The sequence below is a fragment of the Alligator sinensis genome, unplaced genomic scaffold, assembly GCF_000455745.1.
Source record: "Alligator sinensis unplaced genomic scaffold, ASM45574v1 scaffold348_1, whole genome shotgun sequence".
Lineage (NCBI taxonomy): Eukaryota > Metazoa > Chordata > Crocodylia > Alligatoridae > Alligator > Alligator sinensis.
Window position 1 is genome coordinate 519,508 of NW_005841932.1, and position 7,500 is coordinate 527,007.

General features: G+C 37.2%; 1 protein-coding gene across 1 annotated transcript in view; it reads left to right on the top strand.

Annotated features, from left to right (window-relative positions):
* Positions 1-7,500, top strand: part of POLA1 (DNA polymerase alpha 1, catalytic subunit) — a 319,768-nt gene that overhangs the window by 225,633 nt on the left and 86,635 nt on the right. The window lies entirely within an intron of this gene.

A 7,500-nucleotide genomic window follows, 5' to 3' on the forward strand; every position in this document is an offset into this window, starting at 1 on the left:
GGCCTGAATGGAACTTCCTGAATCAGCAAGTCAAATCCCCTGCTTTTGTGGGAACTATCCTATCATCTTTTCATCATGCTTCATGGACTGGAATTCAGAGCTCTGAAATTAACCCTTTACGGATTTTAAAGCCACTTTAAAGGTGATTGTATCCTGTACCAGTCAGTCAACAATACACCCATAGTAATGTACCTCAGCAGTTGAATGGAAACTCAAAGCTTGATTCTGTTCTGCAAAGAAACTGAAATAATTCAATGGGTAGAAGAGAATATGCTTTCTATGCCAACAATACACATGTATGTAAAACTAAATCCCAGGGCAGATTGGGTCATGGGATGCTCAGGCAGTGTCTGAGTTGAGAAATTATCAGTCCGATCTCAGAGCAGTTCAGCATTTTGGCAGTCAATTTGCTTGCCAGTCATAAAAACAGAGGGCAGCTAAAGCACTTCGCCAGGATAGCAGGTTCCAGGCCCTTGGAGATGAATGCTTTGTCTTTCAGGTGTCATGGTCTGCTTTATGTAGTCCCATCATCTCTGTTGTTAAGGAAGGCAATGCTAAGATACAGAGACAAGAAGCAAAAGTGATAGTTCTATTTCTGCAGTGGCTGACTATATGGATTCTAGAGCTGATAGACTTGATGTTAAACACTTCATGCAATCTACATACTTCATTGAAGTCCTGTTTCAAGCCACACTAAATTTATCTTCAACTGACAACATAGCTATTGAGAGAGAGAAGCATTATTTGTACTCTCTAATTACCATTTACAGTAGTTGGGACTCTACTCATCGCCAGACAGTCTTCAGTGCTAAAGACTTTCTGATCTCAGTTTAGTTCAGAGTGTTAAAAAACCCCAAGACAAGCAAATAAAACCCAAGAGATGTCAAGACCCTTTGAAATTCCAGCTATTTTGATGTTACTGCAAGGCAGTGAGAGCAAGGAACTTGGACCCAGTACCAAAATTTCACTGAGTAGTCAGACTGGCAAGGCCTGAAGAAAGACTGACCTTCCACTAGTCAAAATCCTTACTTCCACTTTTCCACTAGCAAAGGTTTCTCTCTATTCAGACCTGTTTTATGATTGGTATCACATCTGTTAAACAAGTCTTGGGATGGACAGATGTAAATTACATCATGTTATGGGTTGCATGGAGACTTGCTTCTCAGGAACACATATCTACTGATTCAGTGCAACTGTTTAGTCTACTCACTTCTAAACCACAGTAATCAAAGCTAAACTTCAGTAATTTACCTCTCAATAAAATGGGGAGTAAATAACTGTGGTTTAGATTCACTTAGTATGGGTTAGAAGTGGACAGATAAAAGTTGCACCAAATCCATCTGTACTTCTGTAGTACCTTCCTCCCCTTTTAAAGTGACTTAACTATTTTGTATGCCAGTACCCTCAGAGTTATCAGCAGTATCTATGCAAAAACTGCACCCTGCATTCTACAGTGGCAAGGAAGATAATAGTAGGATTGCCAAAGCCTGTTTCACCAACAGTGAGTTTTTCTTTACATGTTTTGCAGGATGAGATTCATTACTTTCTTAATCCACAGCATTACAGTAAATCTGTGGCTTAATTTGGACAAATGTTAAAAGCTGATCCTGAAATGCACTGAATCAAAAGGATCACTAAGCTCCATATTTATATTCTTTTAGTATTAAAGTGCCATGACTTCTGAGCAAACTGTCTCTGGGCAGGTATGTTAAAGTTAAGCATTGTGGAGACATAAAAGACATCAAGCAAGTTATTGTTGAAGTCAGAGGCAGAAAAAACTGTCTCACTTGACAAATTCTTGAAAGCAGTAGCACCTTTTGATACCTTAAAAACAGCTAACAGAGATATTTTCTGTCCTCTGGAGAGGCCTTCTTGAGAGAGAAGGTGGTGCATATGTTCATCTAAAATAACCATCTACTCTAACATTAACTTTCAAGAGGGAAAGTTTTCTATTTCAGTCCTTATCTCACCTTTTATACCTGTTTGTTTGTTTGTTTGTTACTTGTCATACACTGCAAAATTAAGGAAAAGTGGACTGAAAACTAGAAACTTTATTACAGGATGATTTTCTTTCTACTAGCAGTGTCTGGTCTAATAAAAGATATCAGATTCACCCAAGGAACCTTGTCTTCCCACAATTCTGCATTTAATATAGGTTTGGTGGGTAGTTTTATTGGGGGGGGGGGTTGGTTTTACATGTATAGTTTGTGGAACAGCTTCCATACTTGAAATAGTGTACCAGTTGTCATTATGATTATCACTAATCATATTATAAGAGTTTTTACTTGGTATAGAATGATTCATCTGGTAGCAACCCAGGGAAGAAGCTGTAGTCAGTATAGGCTACATTGCAATGGCAAATCACATGTAGTACTCCAGACAGGAGGATGTCAGCATGTTCCTAACTGAATTGTGGGAGATGCTGCCAGCAGCAAATATGGTACTGGATAAGAAATCTTCCATTCTGAGGCCGTCCCTTCTAGTCTATCTTTAAGTTCTCTAAAGAAAAGTACAGCTATGCAGTTGATCCCTTTGTACGTCTAAGATTACTATCTAAGATTCCTAAGTAAGGTTATCTTATTGCTAACACATTTCAGTGTTTCTATACAGTTTTGTAAATACTCTTTTGCATAGGTAGGCTGATGAAGTTTTGTGTAGCTGTCAAGTCTCAACAGAATGTAGTATACATAGGGAGAAGGGAAAGTTTATTGGCCAGAATTGGAGAAATTGGTCTCATCAAGGATATCAGGTGACAGATTTTCCAGTCATTCAAACCCATCCATTTTCTCTGTAACACCTTTTCTCTAGCTTTCTCCACCTCTGGTTTTAAGTGTTCCAAGCAGCACAAATTTAAACGTTTCTTTGGCCTTTTAGGTCTCACTGTCTGGATTTTTTTTCTCCAGTAGTTCAATTAATTTTTTTTCCTTAATTTCATCCTTTTATCCTAGCATTCCTTCAGTAACTGTGTGTTTATATGCTTCAGCTCTTTGTAAATGTTTGTTGCCACACCTTCCTTATTAAGGTGTGGCAACAAAATTTAAATTATACTTGTTTTACCTCTTTGAAACTTAAATCAATTATTTGGTACTTCTAGTTCCTGATAATTTGTTTGGGTTTTTTCCCTTAATTTTTCTAGTGTTTCTCTTTCCAGTTAGAGGTGCCCACAATAGACCAGAGCACCCCAAACAGTTACATACCAGATGTACATATGGCAACATATTGCCATTTTTATGGTGAATTGTTGCATTTCAAACTCACATCCTAACTTGCCATCCACTGTTATCCTTGCATTTTTTTCCTGTAGCTGTATGAGCTTACACATATTTTTAGTTGCTTACAAATTTTCCATGCAAATGTTTAGTGTTTTTTTTAATAGAAAAGTCTTGGTTTTTTACTTTTACTATTGAAGAATTGGGATTCAAATTTTGTATGTAAAACTTCAAAATACTGTTATATTTCATCTTGTGTGACTATACATAAAAGAAACCAAGGCTGTCCAACTTATAAGTAGCTAGGGGTGACACACCCTGCAGGATATGCCAGAGCAAGTCTGGGTCCCCCTGGGCTGTATGGCATGTGGCTGCTCTTCCTCACTGAGCTTTGGACTTGTGTAGGCACTTCCCCTCTCTCTTCTCCTCTCCCCTCCCCCCCTTTTTTGGTGGATTCATAACTCAGCTCTGCTTGATTTTTGTTACCTGCTGGCCTTTGCAGCACTGATTAAGGATTACCAGAACCTCATCAAATGTTCCATTTATAAGGAACAGCTGATTGTAACGCCAGAAAAAGGCTTAAAAGGTGCCACCAAAATATCATAAATTAATCTTATGAGAAATCTCCACCCCTGCTATACCCTCTGCTTCCCTCACTGTACTGCTGCACTGCATCACTCCACCCTTTGGGCTGGAGGTAGAGAGGAGGAGCAGCCAGAGTGATGGAGGCAGCAGTGGCTGAGCAGAAACCCAGGGGTTACAGATTAACTCCTCATAGCCCATATGCAGCCTTCAGGCCAACAGCTGGAGAGTGCTGAAATAAACAAATGTGTTGCAAATATATAAAAAGTGTCACAAGTTGAGTTATCAGTCTGGGTGGTACCAGAGCAGTAATCACCATGCCCAACTAGTTACAATTACAAAGCTTATGTATAGACATAGAATATAGGACTGGAAGTCAGAGTCTAGTCCCTGACTCTCACAGGCAACCATATCATATAGTCTCATTCATATATGTATATTGCTCCATTATAAAATGACTTGGGTAGTTTGACCCCAGCTTCTCCTAGTGAATGCCTGTTCTGAAACCTTGTACCTCCTTCCATCAGATTAATGTTTTGTAATGCGTATGTACCTGCAGTCTTCAAGAGCAGCGTTTCTCGACCTGTGGGTCGTGACCCAAAAGTGGGTTGCAAGAATATAAAAAAGAGTTGGGGACAAACTGTAAAAATGGGGTCAAAGTTCTCTTTGAACTGAGAAAAATATGGAAGACCATGGTTTTAAGGGGCTGCTTGGCCAAACGCATACCACCCTTATCCCCATACATTGTGGGGGCTGGGACCTGGGGGCAGTGGGCAGCAGGTTGGGACTGGCCATTGATGTTTACAAATGGGACCTGGTACAAAAAAGGTTGAGAACCACTACTTTAGAGGATAGACTCTAAACAATAGACTTCTAGAGGTCGCAGTACTTTTGACTTAGAAGTTTCTCTCCATTAGCTACAATATGGACAGTATGTACTTCAGGGATTGTTTGGGGTTTTTTAATAACATGCATCCTGTTTCAATCTTTTGCTCACCCTTTTTACTTCTAGTATGGAACTAGGTGGTTATAGAAGAAATATTTAGAAAAGGTAAAATTTTGATTGGCCTTTTATTTCCAGACTCAACAGCGTGCAGACAACAAGCAAAATCATAATAGAGGGCTTTTAGTTATAATTCTGTTTGCTTTGTTGCAAATTAATTTAAAGACTTGGAGATAACTGCTGGGAGATGAAAGATTGGTTTCATTTAGTTAGTGAAGACAATGGCATGAGTCAAACAAGGGTTAACAATAATGCACTTGAATAAATTGAATCTAAACAATGCATATGTTGAATTTGATTGCAGCATGCATGTCCTTGGAAAAGTTTTTTGTTTAAAACAAATCAAGACCAGAGCTTAATTATCAAAGCAAAACAAGAAACATAAAAAGAAACATTCTTCTAATATATTTTTTCAAAAATAGTTCCCTTCACACATTTATCTACATGTTTAATTTCCATGCATAATCGCACTAGTTATTGTTGTCATTTGTAAAGAGAGATTAACAGATAGTAAGTACAAACAAATGCAAATAAGTACTGAATAGAGAGGTGACAAAGAAGAAAAGACCTCTTTAATGTTAATTATAACTGGTAGGAAGTCTAGACAAATTACATTATCTGTTTTCTATACGAATTGAAGGGACATTTAGTTGGTATCTGTGTCACAGATTTAGTTAGGTGTTTGTTTTAAATGCAGGTGACTTGACAGCTTAGCACCTCCCTAGTTTTGAAGGCACTACAATGAGTTGTGCAGGTATAATATATCTAGATGAATGTTTCAGCTATGTCTATCAATAATTAGAGAGGTATTAATAATTAGAATCATAAAAAAATAAAAGATGCAGATATTTGATGCTTATTTTGTCTTAATGTAGGTGTAGTTTTCAGTTTGGGCCAGGTTTTTTTAATTCTAATTTTTTCTTAAATGTGTTGTTTGACCACTGAAGTTCATAATTCTTTCTTCAGTAGCAAATGAAAGGACGTAAAGCAGTTGCATAAAGAAATCTCATGTGATTACTTTATGATAGTTTTGGTGGCCCCTTTTTATGCCTTTCTTCTGGGGGAAGTAATCAGCTGTTCCTTATAAATGGAACATTTGATGAGGTTCTGGTAATCCTTAATCAGTGCCCCAAAGGCCAGCAGGTAACAGAAATCAGCAGAACTGAGTTATGAATCCACAAAAAAATTCTCATGATATAGGTTTACATATCTAGAAACTTCAAGCACTGCATCAAACCTAACATTTGTCTACATTGGTGTGCAGATTATGACAGTGCATAGTGCTAGATGTTTTCAGAGGAAGATGAAAGAAAGCCAAAATAGGTAAATGTAGAACAATCCTGTCTTCTCACATAGATCTTATCCTTATCTCCTGTAGCTAAGAGGTTGCCTCTTAGGTATGTTAAATCATGACATTTAATATCTCTTCCAAAACTTTTGTTTTCATTTCCTAGTATAGTTCCAGATATGACCACTATCCACATAAATTACCCAATCTTTCTTAAAACTCTGTTGTCTTGTTTGCATCAATAACTTCCTTTAGTGACAAGTTCCATAAGTTAATGGCATGTTTTGTGAAAGTGTTGTGTTTGTGGAGTTTTTTTTCTTTTCTTTTTTTTTTTTAAATTCTTTACATGCTCACCATTTAAATCTCTTGTTGACACGTTTTTTCTTGTTCTAAGTCAAGTAGGACAGAAGTTCCTCATCTACCTTCTGTAGCTTTACTCTCAATTTAGTTCTGCAATTGTGAAGAAAATCAATTTTGTAATTATAAATGAAGAGTGACTGTAGTTGGATTATTCATGTCATGCTTCAGAAATGTTTGGGGTTTGATTATTTAGTTAAAGATGAGTCAAAAAGTGTGCTTCAGTTTATTACTACTGCATTCCCCCCTTCACCATTCTAAATAAGTATGCATGCAGTTTTGGAGATTCATATACAAAAATGAAGCTCAGAATTAAGTCCTGAACCAAAGCCCATTCAAATCAAAAGGAGTTCCTAATGATTTCAATGGATTTCGGATCAGGCCATAAATTAAGAGCTTGTAAAAGTTAAGGCTTCTTTAAGTCAGCCACATTGCATAGTGACTAATTGCTTACATTTACCAAGGAAAATGCACTAGAAGAAGGACTAATAAGAACGGCATAAACTGTTAACCTTACAGAACACCCTTAAAATTTTTGAATATTTTATTTGGATTAATGATCAGTTTAAATTTCATGATGATTTGAAATTTAACAACATGCATTTTCTAGCACTTGAACTCTAGTATAGCGATCAACAATATCCCAAACTATTTTCACTTTATCGTTGTGTGCCTCCATGGTTGCCTGTTTGTGTTAAAGTCCTTAAAGCATTTGTGCATCTAACAAATTAGGTCAGAATTCTTTTTTCCAATCAGGTAGACTTGATTACAGTGCATTCCCTAACCTATCAGTGAGGTTTCTGGGTCTTATTTACTAAAGCTATTTTGTAATTCCCCCTTCCGTCTAAACCTTAAGGAAGCAGATTAGGCTTCATTTCACTATTTCATTAATGAGTTCTTGCACCATTCCTTCCACTTTGTGTTTTGCCATTTTGTCATGCACAGAATTGTCACATTACCACATTAAGAGTATAGAGGAGTGTTTTATATACGGGAGAGCAAGGGATTTCAAAATTGGATCTGTGTTTTCTTCACTTAACTCTGCCACTGAATGTGTTACC